Consider the following 13683-nt stretch of genomic DNA (forward strand, 5'->3'; position numbering starts at 1 on the left):
GGACAATTGTAACGTGAAAGTGGGGATAGGGACATGCTGAACCTGGGGCATATGAAGGTGGCAGTTTGGAAGTGCTGCTTGACCCAGCCTGCTGAGTCCAGGGGCGTATAAGGGGTCAGCTTGGGAGTGCTGATTAACTTGGTCCTCTTGGATGCTCTCTGTCAATGTGTGTGTGTTTTCCCTGATTCTGGAGCTTGGAGAACCTAGGTCCTGCAGGATAGCTGCATTGGGAGGGAACTTGCAGCAGGGAGGAGTAGAGCTCCATATGAGAATACAAGTGACAAGCAGTATATTGATAGAATTACAGAAGTGCCCCCCCTCAGAAGAGTAACCATAATAAATGAAAAAAGAAAAGGAGTACTTGTGGCACCTTAGAGACTAACCAATTTATTTGAGCATGAGCTTTCGTGAGCTACAGCTCACTTCATCGGATGCATACCGTGGAAACTGCAGCAGACTTTATATATACACAGAGAATATGAAACAATACCTCCTCCCACCCCACTGTCCTGCTGGTAATAGCTTATCTAAAGTGATCATCAGGTTGGGCCATTTCCTGCACAAATCCAGGTTTTCTCACATCCCCCTCACCCCCATACACACACAGACTCACTCTCCTGCTGGTAATAGCTCATCCAAACTGACCACTCTCCAAGCTTAAATCCAAGTTAAACCAGAACATCGGGGGGGGGGGTTGAGGAAAAAACAAGAGGAAATAGGCTACCTTGCATAATGACTTAGCCACTCCCAGTCTCTATTTAAGCCTAAATTAATAGTATCCAATTTGCAAATGAATTCCAATTCAGCAGTTTCTCGCTGGAGTCTGGATTTGAAGTTTTTTTGTTTTAAGATAGCGACCTTCATGTCTGTGATTGCGTGACCAGAGAGATTGAAGTGTTCTCCGACTGGTTTATGAATGTTATAATTCTTGACATCTGATTTGTGTCCATTTATTCTTTTACGTAGAGACTGTCCAGTTTGACCAATGTACATGGCAGAGGGGCATTGCTGGCACATGATGGCATATATCACATTGGTGGATGTGCAGGTGAACGAGCCTCTGATAGTGTGGCTGATGTTATTAGGCCCTGTGATGGTGTCCCCTGAATAGATATGTGGGCACAATTGGCAACGGGCTTTGTTGCAAGGATAAGTTCCTGGGTTAGTGGTTCTGTTGTGTGGTATATGGTATGTGGTAAGTCCAGTCTGCTTCTACATAGAGTGCTTCCGCTGACGTGCACGGGCTGAAATTGTGGAAAAGCAGCATCACTTGCCCCATAACCTCAGCCATGCGGAACGCAATGCCACCCACAGCCTCAGAAACAACTCTGACATCATAATCAAAAAGGCTGACAAAGGAGGTGCTGTTGTCATCATGAATAGGTTGGAATATGAACAAGAGGCTGCTCGGCAGCTCTCCAACACGAGTTTCTACAAGCCATTACCCTATGATCCCACTGAGAGTTACCAAAAGCAACTACAGCATTTGCTCAAGAAACTTCCTGAAAAAGCACAAGATCAAATCCGCACAGACACACCCCTGGAACCCGATCTGGGATATTCTATCTACTACCCAAGATCCATAAACCTGGAAATCCTGGGCGCCCTGTCATCTCAGGCATTGGCACCCTGACAGCAGGATTGTCTGGCTATGTAGACTCCCTCCTCAGGCCCTATGCTACCAGCACTCCCAGCTACCTTCGAGACACCACTGACTTCCTGAGGAAACTTCAATCCATCGGTGATCTTCCTGATAACACCATCCTGGCCACTATGGATGTAGAAGCCCTCTATACCAACATTCCACACAAAGATGGACTACAAGCCGTCAAGAACACTATCCCCGATAATGTCACGGCTAACCTGGTGGCTGAACTTTGTGACTTTGTCCTTACCCATAACTATTTCACATTTGGGGACAATGTATACCTTCAGATCAGCGGCACTGCTATGGGTACCCGCATGGCCCCACAGTATGCCAACATTTTTATGGCTGATTTAGAACAACGCTTCCTCAGCTCTCGTCCACTAAAGCCCCTACTCTACTTGCGCTATATTGATGACATCTTCATCATCTGGACCCATGGAAAAGAAGCCCTTGAAGAATTCCACCATGATTTCAACAATTTCCATCCCACCACCAACCTCAGCCTGGTCCAGTCCACACAAGAGATCCACTTCCTGGACACTACAGTGCTAATAAACAATGGTCACATAAACACCACCCTATACCGGAAACCTACTGACCGCTATTCCTACCTGCATGCCTCCAGCTTTCACCCTGACCACACCACACGATCCATCGTCTACAGCCAAGCTCTGCGATACAATCGCATTTGCTCCAACCCCTCAGACAGAGACAAACACCTACAAGATCTCTGTCAAGCTTTCTTACAACTACAATACCCACCTGCAGAAGTAAAGAAACAGATTGATAGAGCCAGAAGAGTTCCCAGAAGTTACCTACTACAGGACAGGCCTAACAAAGAAAATAACAGAACGCCACTAGCCGTCACCTTCAGCCCCCAACTAAAACCCCTCCAACGCATTATTAAGGATCTACAACCTATCCTAAAGGATGACCCAACACTCTCTCAAATCTTGGGAGACAGGCCAGTCCTTGCCTACAGACAGCCCCGCAACCTGAAGCAAATACTCACCAACAACCACATACCACACAACAGAACCACTAACCCAGGAACTTATCCTTGCAACAAAGCCCGTTGCCAATTGTGCCCACATATCTATTCAGGGGACACCATCACAGGGCCTAATAACATCAGCCACACTATCAGAGGCTCGTTCACCTGCACATCCACCAATGTGATATATGCCATCATGTGCCAGCAATGCCCCTCTGCCATGTACATTGGTCAAACTGGACAGTCTCTACGTAAAAGAATAAATGGACACCAATCAGATGTCAAGAATTATAACATTCATAAGCCAGTCGGAGAACACTTCAATCTCTCTGGTCACGCAATCACAGACATGAAGGTCGCTATCTTAAAACAAAAAAACTTCAAATCCAGACTCCAGCGAGAAACTGCTGAATTGGAATTCATTTGCAAATTGGATACTATTAATTTAGGCTTAAATAGAGACTGGGAGTGGCTAAGTCATTATGCAAGGTAGCCTATTTCCTCTTGTTTTTTCCTTCCCCCCCCCCCCCCCCCCCCGATGTTCTGGTTTAACTTGGATTTAAGCTTGGAGAGTGGTCAGTTTGGATGAGCTATTACCAGCAGGAGAGTGAGTCTGTGTGTGTATGGGGGTGAGGGGGATGTGAGAGAACCTGGATTTGTGCAGGAAATAGCCCAACTTGATTATCATGCACATTGTGTAAAGAGTTGTCACTTTGGATGGGCTATCACCAGCAGGAGAGTGAATTTGTGGGGGGGGGTGGAGGGGGAGAAAACCTGGATTTGTGCTGGAAATGGCCCAACCTGATGATCACTTTAGATAAGCTATTACCAGCAGGACAGTGGGGTGTGAGGAGGTATTGTTTCATGGTCTCTGTGTGTATATAAAGTCTGCTGCAGTTTCCACGGTATGCATCCGATGAAGTGAGCTGTAGCTCACGAAAGCTCATGCTCAAATAAATTGGTTAGTCTCTAAGGTGCCACAAGTACTCCTTTTCTTTTTGCGAATACAGACTAACACGGCTGTTACTCTGAAACCTGTCATAATAAATGAGTGTACCCCAAAGTAATGGGCAAATCTGGTAACACTTGTGAGCATGCGTTTATAAGTGCAATGTATGATGATGGTGTTTGGGTACCTATGCCTCCACCTAATGAATGTTCAGCTGTGTGTGTTAACATGAGCACTGTGCTGGGCTCTGTGGAGTGTGAGTGCTTTCTTTATACCATGTCAAACCAGAAGTAAGGAATATACCTTGACTCCAGTGTTTGAATGCTGTTTGGCATGCCTTACATAATAGTATCTCGGCCTCTGGCCAAGAGAAAAGCCCTCTTTTCTGTTAACTATTTCTCATTCATGCTGGTCTGGACACACAGTATGTAGAAGGCATAAAACTATAGTGTAATTTTACGTACTAACTTCTCAGAATTTCATACTGCTCTCATTACTTGTCTAGTGCACAACTTATGCTACTTTTGGCCACGGTACATGGCGTGAGTGAATTGATTTCTGTGGCAAGAGACTAAGTGGTTTTAGCATACACTGGACCTTGTCTTTTCATTTGTACAATATCAAACATGAATGGGTGCTCAGGAAATATATAACTTCAGGACAACAAGGGAAAGAATCAATTAATACCACCCATTTTTTTCCAATCTGCCAAAGCAATTGACTAATATCTTATAAATCCTCATAACCTGTGTATCAGTTTTTAAGCTAAGCCTGAGGTTTCATTTTTATATATTTAAATATATGGCAGTCTTTCCTGCAGAAGCTGATTATTCTAAATACATTCTAGTATGTGTTGCATCTGCTAAGTAAAATCTGTAAGATATAGTGTGCTTTTTTTGTGTGCAAAATTCTAAGAGTATTCATTAGGTTTATACTTTGAAGTCCCTTTGGCAGTCAAGCCCATCTTAACTATCAGATGGCAAATATCCAGGCGACTTTGTTCTGAAGTGATCACAGATGAGTGTTTTTTCTGTAGCAGTGATCACGGATAATTCATGTAATGACTATAAACACATTTCCGTACTAAGATTAACAAATAATTAAATAGCTTCTTGGTTAGCCAATAGCAAGAGTCCTAGCTTTTACCACATAAAGCATATATTTTTGTAGCTAGCCTCTGATTATTCATACCATTGCTCTACCGGTAGTCCCTCTCTTATTAAGTTGTCACTCCCCAGGATCCACCTGTTTTTGTATAAAACATTAAAGATCGCAATGGTGAAATGGTAGGAAGTAGTTTAACTGCTATATTTAAATTCAGAGCAGCACCAGACCCTGCCAGAACAACAGATATCGAATCTGCAGACCTATTTCCACTGCTGTGATGATTAATACTCCCCCAAACATATCTTTTTCAAAGATCCATGGGTCTTACACATTCCTATGACAACATGTGGTATACCTCAGCCAGTGCATCAAGTGCCCCCAACAAAAACTGTGCCCTTGAATGAACTCATATAGAAAAATGATTAAATATTAAAACACCCTGTTCCCCCATGGATGAACACTTTTCACAAAACTAACTCCATATCTGACTTCTCAGTCCCTGTCCTGAAGCCTACACAACAGCTTCAAAAGGCGAGCTGGGAACTTAAATTCATAACTCTGCTGGACACTAAAAATCATGGACTTAGAGACACCACTTTTCATTACAATTTATAACACACTCTGCTGTCTACTAACCTTCCTTTGTCCTACTGCAAAAGTATTAAGTGCCCATTTCATTTTAAGTGGTATACCATGTGTCAACCCCTGCTTAACAATCTGTCCCACTTTGTATTTAGCTGACACTGAGGTTACCTTCTCCAGACTTGAGGAAGAGCTCTGTGAAGCTTGGAAGCTTGTCCCTGCCAGCAACAGAAGTTACTCAAAAAATATTACCTCGCCCACCTTGTGCGTGTCTCAGATTTATATATGTCGTAAGGTTAAAATATTTATGTAATTCCTTTTTTATTGGTAAGATTAGATGAGAAAAACTTAATAGTAATAGATTATTAGGGACTACTGCAATCTTCCAGTCTGATCTGCGCAACCCAAGCCATGCAACCTCTCTGGTAGTTTCTGCATCAAGACCATAACTTTCTTCCTCAAGCAGTGTCCCTAGGGACTCTCCACTTGAGGTGTGCATGCACCTCATGTACCTTCAATCAGAGATATTTCAGCAGGAGTGCTCATTTGGTCTGGGCATATGCCCTAGCCTTCTTGATGTTCCATACAGAGGATATATAAGGCTGTGATGGATATATAAGGCTGTGACAGATGGACTGCCCTAAATTCCTTCTCAACCACCTCTCCCTGAGACAGAGCATTTTGTAGTGCTTGCCTGCATAGCTATTCATCTTAGCTAGTCTTCAGTACTTAATTTTAAATTTATTTTACTTTTATCTTTTATAGTTTGTGTAGTAAGTGTTTTACTTTAGTTTTTGAGGATCTATCTCCTTTTGGCTAAGGCTATGCCTCTCATGCACCCTCACCTCCATACAGAGGAGCTGTCTCTAGAGAAGCCTGCTTTTCCTTTGGGCATCTCTAAGTAACCAGGCTTCAAACACTGCCGCACTTGCTGGGAATCCTTTCCAGTTAGTGATGGCCACTAGCATTGTATCCACTGCCTCGGGGATATGCACATCCATTTGAAGTGCAAGACCTGTGCAAGCTTCAAGAGTCACTCCAGAAGGTACAGGGAGATAAAACTTCAGGTTTTTGTGATGGAGTGCTCACTTTGTCCAGCTTCAGATCCAGGCCCAGAGACCCACCTGGGACATCAGCCTCTGAATGACCATATCACTCTATCAGTGTCTGCAGCTCATTTGCCTTCTAGGTCTTTGAGAGACAGACTTTCAAGTGAAATGAGGAAAGTCTCATGCTGATCTTGTCAGAGACACCATATTCTTAAGAGGCCTGCTGTACTGGAGACCCCATGCCCCTTAAAGGTTTCTGCAGAGCCTTGGTATTGAGGTTTTCTCCAAGTGAAAGCCTTCATCAAAATCACACAGTGCTGAAGCCCTTGGTACCATTGAATCCTGAATGAGGTACTTCTGAAACACTTGGTACCACCCTCATCTGCTGCTGCCTCTTCAGTACTGAGACCATCAGTACGGCAAGAGGCAGATCATCCCTTGGTACCGCAGGCTTCAGTGTCTATGATTCGTCAAATGCCTGTGCACATTCCCACAGGACCTATTTGTCTCCAATGAACCTGAGTCGTCTTTGCTGAGTTCAGGACTCCTAGTACCAAAACCTGAGTTATTGCCTGCCTCAGAAGTGATTTGGTCAGACATACAGCCAGATACTCCTCCTTTGGGTGCTCTGTTGGAACACAAAGAAGAAAGTTCTTCAGACTCCCTCTAAACTCAGCACAGGGCTATGCTGACTGAAAACCGACCTTTTGATTATGAAGTACCTGGAACATCAAAGGACACTTCCAGAGTTTTACTACCACTACCTGGCAATCATCCTCCCTGGCGTGACTAGTACTGGCTGTCTCCCCCATTCCTCTACAGTCCTCCCTCGTGGGCATACTCAGCTGCCTGCCGATGAGTTTTTTAGGGTATCGGCTACTCATGTGGACTGTACCAGACAGCCCACTCCAGTTCTCTCTGTCCCACCGTATCATTCCTCTCTACAGGAGGGGACATTTGAAAAACAAGAAAGGAGAGCTGATGAGGCTATATTAGTCTGTGGAGTTGTCCCCTCATCTTCCCCAGATGAGGCTGTCATGCCCCCACCAACTCATATGAACAACTTCAAGCCATTTCAGGAGGTGATGAAAAGAGTGGCAGATGCTCTCAAGATTCCATTAGAAGTAGTTCAGGAGACCAGCATAAATTGTCTGACACTGTACTTACACCATCGTCAGCATGGGTGATCTTGCTTATAAATGAGGTGCTCTTAGAACCTGCCAAAATGATCTGGCAGAGTTCTGCTACTGCTCCCCACTCCTGACAGCTAAAAGAGCAGATAAAATATATTATGTCCTACTAGGGGTTTGGAAGTTTTAGTTTTTTGTCCTGCCCCTAATTCCTTGGTCATGGATACCATGAATGTACATAGTAGGCAACAGCATTGAAAGGTATCCCCACATGATAAAGACCAGAACCACTTAAACCTTTGTCAAGATACAGAGATTCAAGATGGTGACACTTAGAGCTATCATTCCACTCTTGGATTTGGGGAGCTGCTTAGTGTCCCTCAACCTTCGAGAGGCATACTTTCATATCAATATGCTCTTACACTTTGTGGTAGGTCAGGACCATGACCAATATCAAGTCCTTCCCTTCGGACTGTCTACCACCCTCAAAGTGTTCACAAAAGTTACTGTAATAAGCACTGCACAGCTTCACCATTGGTGGGTAATTGTCTTCCCTTATCTTAATGATTGGCTTCTCAGGGGCATTCCTATACCAAGGTCAGAAACAGAACTGCTATAACCTTGGCTGTAGCTCTGTTTAACAGGCTTGGTCCTCAGCTCAACACCGGGAAGTCCCTGCCTCTTACCTGTGCAAAGGGTAGAGTTCGTAGGGCCCACTCTCAATGCCACATGATAGATCAGAGGACAGATTCTTCACTCCTCACACTTAATTGCACAAATTCAGTTGGGCCATCAGGTCATTGCCAGATTGTGTATGCAACTCCTTGGGCACAAAGCAGCATGTACTTTGTTGCACTACATAATTCTCTACATATGCGTTGCTTCCATACTTGGTTCTGGACAGTTTATACTCCCAGCAAGACAGTGTAAAGTTATTCTCTATTCCCTGTTGTGTACTGTTCTCTCTCTCAACTGGTGGCGGAATCCAGACAAGGTGTGTTCAGGGGTTCCATTCAACTCTTCCCCTCCCGCTGTTACAATAGTTTCCAACACTTCCCTCCTCAGTATACTTCTGAAGTTGAATTCCCTATCTATCAAAACAGGTGGACTTCATCTTATACAGCACCATTCTGGAAATCAGAGCTTTAACGTATGCCTGACGGCACTTTCTCCTGTGATACAAGACCAATCCAGATTTCCTTTTCTCTTTGCATAGGCCATAAAGTTATGGAACTGGTGCATATTTTATCTATGCAGCCTCCAAAACACCGTGGCGGCTGACCTCCGAATACTCTTCACTTAAGATAATGAGTGGAAACTAAACAAATCAATACTCAGATGTTTCTTACCTGGGAATTTCTGAAGATAGATCTTTTTGCCGCTGCCAACTGTTAGGAGGGTGCTGGCATATTATTTGGACAGGGCCAGACCTTTTTCGAGCTTCTCTCAGACTGTTTGTATTGTGGACAGAGCTAAAGAAGTGCCAATGTCCATACAAAGACTATCCAGCTGGGTTTCCGTCTCTATCCTCTCTTGCTATACAGCCACTAACATACTATGCTGACCTAGGTTTATAGTTCTGGTACAGTTTTTACCAGATCTCAGTCCATGTCCACTTCTTTGCTGAAGGACATTCCTATTGTAGAGATTTGCAAGGGTGCTACATGAGCTTCGGTCCACACTTTCTCAAGACCATTATCCTGTAGTTGATGTTTCTCAGGCAGATGTTGCTTTTGGCTCTGCAGTTTAATAGTCAGCCCTAAATCAAGTTCCAAACTCCCACCTCCTTCAGGGGATACCGCTTGGGAGTCACCTCAAGTGGAGCACCAATAGGGACACCACGCGAAGGAGAGGTTAGATCTTTGAGATGTGTTCCCCTACGGGTGTTCCACTATCCGCTCCCTTTCCCCTCTGCTTCAGAGCCTCATCTCCTTGTGGCTTTGCAGTGGAGAAAGAACTGAGTGTGGCCCATCCATCACAGTCTTATATATTCTCAGCATGGGTCATGAGAATGGCTGAGGGCGCATTCGTGGACCGAACGAGCATTGGTGATAAAAATGTCCAATTGAATGCACATGGGGCACATGCTCACCTCAAGTAGAACAACCGTAACAGGACACATCTCAAAGAACTTGTTATGGTATAATGTAAGTAACCTGTCCTCTGAACTATCGCATATCTTTTAGAAAGTTATTTGGGCTTGGTATAAAGATTTAAAGTGATGGAGACTGTGTGACTTTTTATAATCTAATTTTCACCATTTATTTGACATTTGATTCAGCCTGGGCAAAAGAAATAGATGGGTCAGTTTCATTCTTCAGAGTCCTCTGCCCAATGTTGTTGTGTGTGGGGTCCCAGAAGGGCACATGGGCACGGAAACCAGAGATGCGGGGGGTGCTGCAGTGGCCGCCAGCCTCGCTGGGCAGGGGTGGGGCGGGGGGAGTGGGCAGGGGTAAGGGGGCTGGCTTTCAGCACTCTCACTATTAAAAATGTTCCAGCCCCACTGGAAGGGCAGGGGGATGTTTACAGTTTAAAAGAATTACGAATCCATTTGTATTCCTGTTGTGCTGAGACCTTTTAGAAAGAAAATGTTTATTCTGTGTAAAAACGTGTAACAATTAAACACACAGCCAAACTGGGTTCGGTTAAACCAGTGTAAATCTTGAGTAACTCATTGATGCCAGTGTAACTGAGGGCAGAATTTGGTCTAGTATCTGTGTAAATAAAACTCCTCCCTCACATTGAGTAAAATCCTTACAGCTCAGCAGAGGAAATTGCTAAAAGCTGCTTGGAGAACTGCATTTCCTTCAAAACCAAAAGGCAGTAATGAATTGTGTATCTGACATAGGTAAAAGATTTGAGATTAAACATATATCAAATTGTGCCTCTCTAATCTACCAGAAGTCTATGAGTGTGTCCTCAACCGAGTGGAAAAAGGAAAACTGTGTGATTTCATTGGAATCTCAAAAAGCCTTTGATAAAGTTCTCAAAAGTTATTGCATAAACTCCCAAGTCATGAGATGGTAGAATAAAATAATGGTCTGAGAGAGACAAAAAATAGACCATTTTCAACATGACCAAAGATTAAGAAGGGGCTATACCAAGATTCCAAACCAAGAATTGATTATATATTTGTCATTAATCTGGGAAATGTGGTGAAACAGTAAGGTAATAATTTGACGATTATATCAAAGTAAGTTTCTAGAGGAAGACTGCTTTTTGTGAATTATTTAACTCTTACTAAAGAAGACTGAAGAACTTCAGAGAGACTTAAAAGCTTGGCAAATGAGTAACAAAATAGATAAAATTCACAGATCCTCTTTAAAGCCCAATCCCAGTTGTCTTGAAGTCAGTGGACAAAACTCATTTTCTGTGACCATTTGTCTTACTAAAGCTTGATCACTCAGATTCTTGCAGGAGGCCAAAACATAAGGGGCATAAGAATATGGTGTCTCATAGAAGATCTAGCATGAGAAGCAAAAGGAGCTTTAATAGTTAACTAACATTTAAAATCTGGATAATGTTTAGGAATATTTGCCCAGCTCCATTCATTTGAGAGAAGAACCACAACTTAATTTTCATAGTGATTAGTTCTTGATCTAGTAAAGCAGGTTCTTTAAAGGAGCAGAGTATAATCATTATTTTCCCTCAAAATAACAAGAAACACTGCTTTTTGTAGAGAGGCATTTACTGTGCTGCACTAGCTGCACTGTAAGTAGTGCAGATAAAAGTGAGGACAGTTCTTGGGCAGCGGACTATATGAGGAATGTGATTCACAGGATACAGCTAGCATTATAATTACTAGTGCAGCTGCTGAAGTGACTCCGGCCAGCAGTAAATAAAATCTGTGCTGTGTTCAATACTCTTTCGCTTATAGTATAAGCCATAAAGATGGGAGAAGAGATAGTGTAACATTTTGATCTAATTGTCAACCTCAGACATGGCTTAAGCAGACATGGCTACAGTTCCCTTTGCACCAGATGTGAATTTGGCACCAAAACCTTACTGGACTTTTTCAGATGTTTATACTGGAATAGGACTGTGATTAAAATCAAATCTTCTGAACTGCAGTATCACCAAGGCATCAGTCTGTCTCTCATTAATAATATATAACACTTTGTCTTCACAACTCACTCTTCCAACACACCAGTGAGATGTAAGTAAAATTCCATTTGTTTAATCATTTGTGGAAGTGACTAGCTCAAGGTCCTACAGTAGGTTAGTGTCAGAGACTGGGATTTAATTCAGGAATTCTTAGATTTTAAGGGCAGAAGGGATTTCTAATACCTAGCCTGAACACTTGCATAACACAGACAATAAATTCACCCATGCACTAGGGGGGGATTATTCTCCCCTGACAGCCAGTCTTGTGTACAGACCAGTAGAGAAGGACCCCGCCCCTTCCATTTCATTCATTCCCTTCCAAGGATATCATGTTTCAGTTTTACTATTAATAACATTTTTACTCTTCCCAACTTTGGGTTTCTTCATGTCTTTGTTTTGGTAGAAGGGAAGATATTACATTACAGCTGTTCTCTCTTCTCTCGTATGGATAAAAATGGGGAAATGAGGGTTTTTATATATCTGTTCTTGCTTAGTATGCTGAGCAAAGGCTTTGCGGGTTTTCTTTGAGAAAGAGCTGTTCTAAATGGAGGATCAGTTATAAACTATGTCTTTTATAGAATACATCATGAGCTAACTGAGCCTTAGACATGTACTGATTCTGCTCCCATTGAAGTCCATGGCAAAACTCTCATTGACTTCAGTCAGAGCAGGAGTGTGGGTCCTAGAGCAAAGATCCTAGAAATGCAGCTCCAATGTAGTGTGTCATGATTTTGCATAAGAAAATCTCTGAAATTCTTCATGCTTCCATTATAAGAAGGGTGGTGATGAGCTATTATGCTAATCTGAAACTACGACATGTCAGAGTGTTGTTTGTCCTTACATTTGGATTCTGCCTTAATTGCACCAAGTTGTGTATCCTGCATCTCTTCTCTGTCACTGGTACAGTTGGAATCACATTCTTTGCACAGAATGACCAGCAAGGATCAACTGAAACATCAATTCTTCAAGTACTATCCATGTGGATCCCATTCATGGTGCATGGATGGGTCAGGAAACTTTAGTGTCTGTTGGGGCCCACATGCACCCTGTGTCCCCCCAACCCTTCCCCCGCCCCCTCTATCTGTGGGCATGAAAAGGAGAAGAATAGGGCTGGTCAAAATTTTCATGGTTTTTTTAATATGTAAAAGATTTTCAAAAAAGGCCAACGTTTCCACAAAATGCATATTTTCCAAAATTTATATTTTTTAAAAATAAAATTCCAAATGAGAGAGAGAATCTTTCATTTTTATTTTTTTCTTTTCCCTTCCACTTTTCAAGGAAGATAATTGGATGAGAGGGAGGTCAATAAAGTTTTTCAAAAAAAAAATCCAGTAAGTGAAAAATAATTCCATCTTGAAGCCTGCAGAGCAAAAATAATTTCCAACTCTTTTGTGAAACTCGTTTTCCAGCTATCTCTAACATGCAGACCCAAACACCTCTCTCTGCTTTCTGGCAGTGTGTCAGGATGCAATGGTGGTTCCTCTGAAATAGTGTTCTAAAAAACCCCAACGATTAGATTTTAGTTCTAGGAGTTGTTAGTAGGGTTAGTGCAGTTGTCTAAATAGTTTCTACCCTGTTGGCCATTTTTTCTCTCTTGTCACCCAACCTTTTGCTTGATGCAAAGACTTTGGGGCTTAAACCTTGCCTCTGTGATGACAGCCTGATGTCCATCACTGATGACCTCACAAAGTGCAGCTTCTATTCTGGAAAAAGTCATGTCTCTAGAGATGTTTGCTGATTCTTTCCCAACAGGACCCGATTGAGCCAGGGACAACTGCTTGAAGCTCCATCTCTTGTAGCAATCACATTGTAAACAATTTTCACAAGACCTGTGAGTAGGGAAGTAATATTTCATCCATTTTATGGATAGGATATTGAGGGACAAGAGGTTGAATGACTTGACCAACATCATACAGAAGCCAGGGACACGGGGGAGTGGAGCCCAAGAATCTTAACTTCCTGATCTGCTAGGTAGAATGTCTCCCTTGATATTATTGAATCTTGCAAATAAATTTGCATACTAGCTTATTTTACTTAATCATCCGTACACGCATTTCATATTTTGTGAACGTGGTTTTATTTCCATTGACTATATTACATGTCATCTCCCATTTGTATGC

General features: G+C 42.7%; 1 protein-coding gene across 7 annotated transcripts in view; it reads left to right on the plus strand.

The window, feature by feature from the left end:
* LOC125643350 (uncharacterized) overlaps positions 1-13683 on the plus strand; it is an 81444-nt gene that overhangs the window by 13319 nt on the left and 54442 nt on the right. For all 7 annotated transcript variants that reach the window (XR_012670326.1, XR_012670327.1, XR_012670321.1 and 4 more), the window contains one exon: positions 5436-5544. The gene's annotated coding sequence lies outside the window, so the exon portion shown is untranslated. The remainder of the gene's footprint in view (positions 1-5435; positions 5545-13683) is intronic.

This window comes from Caretta caretta, chromosome 10 (genome assembly GCF_965140235.1).
Source record: "Caretta caretta isolate rCarCar2 chromosome 10, rCarCar1.hap1, whole genome shotgun sequence".
Classification (NCBI taxonomy): Eukaryota; Metazoa; Chordata; order Testudines; family Cheloniidae; genus Caretta; species Caretta caretta.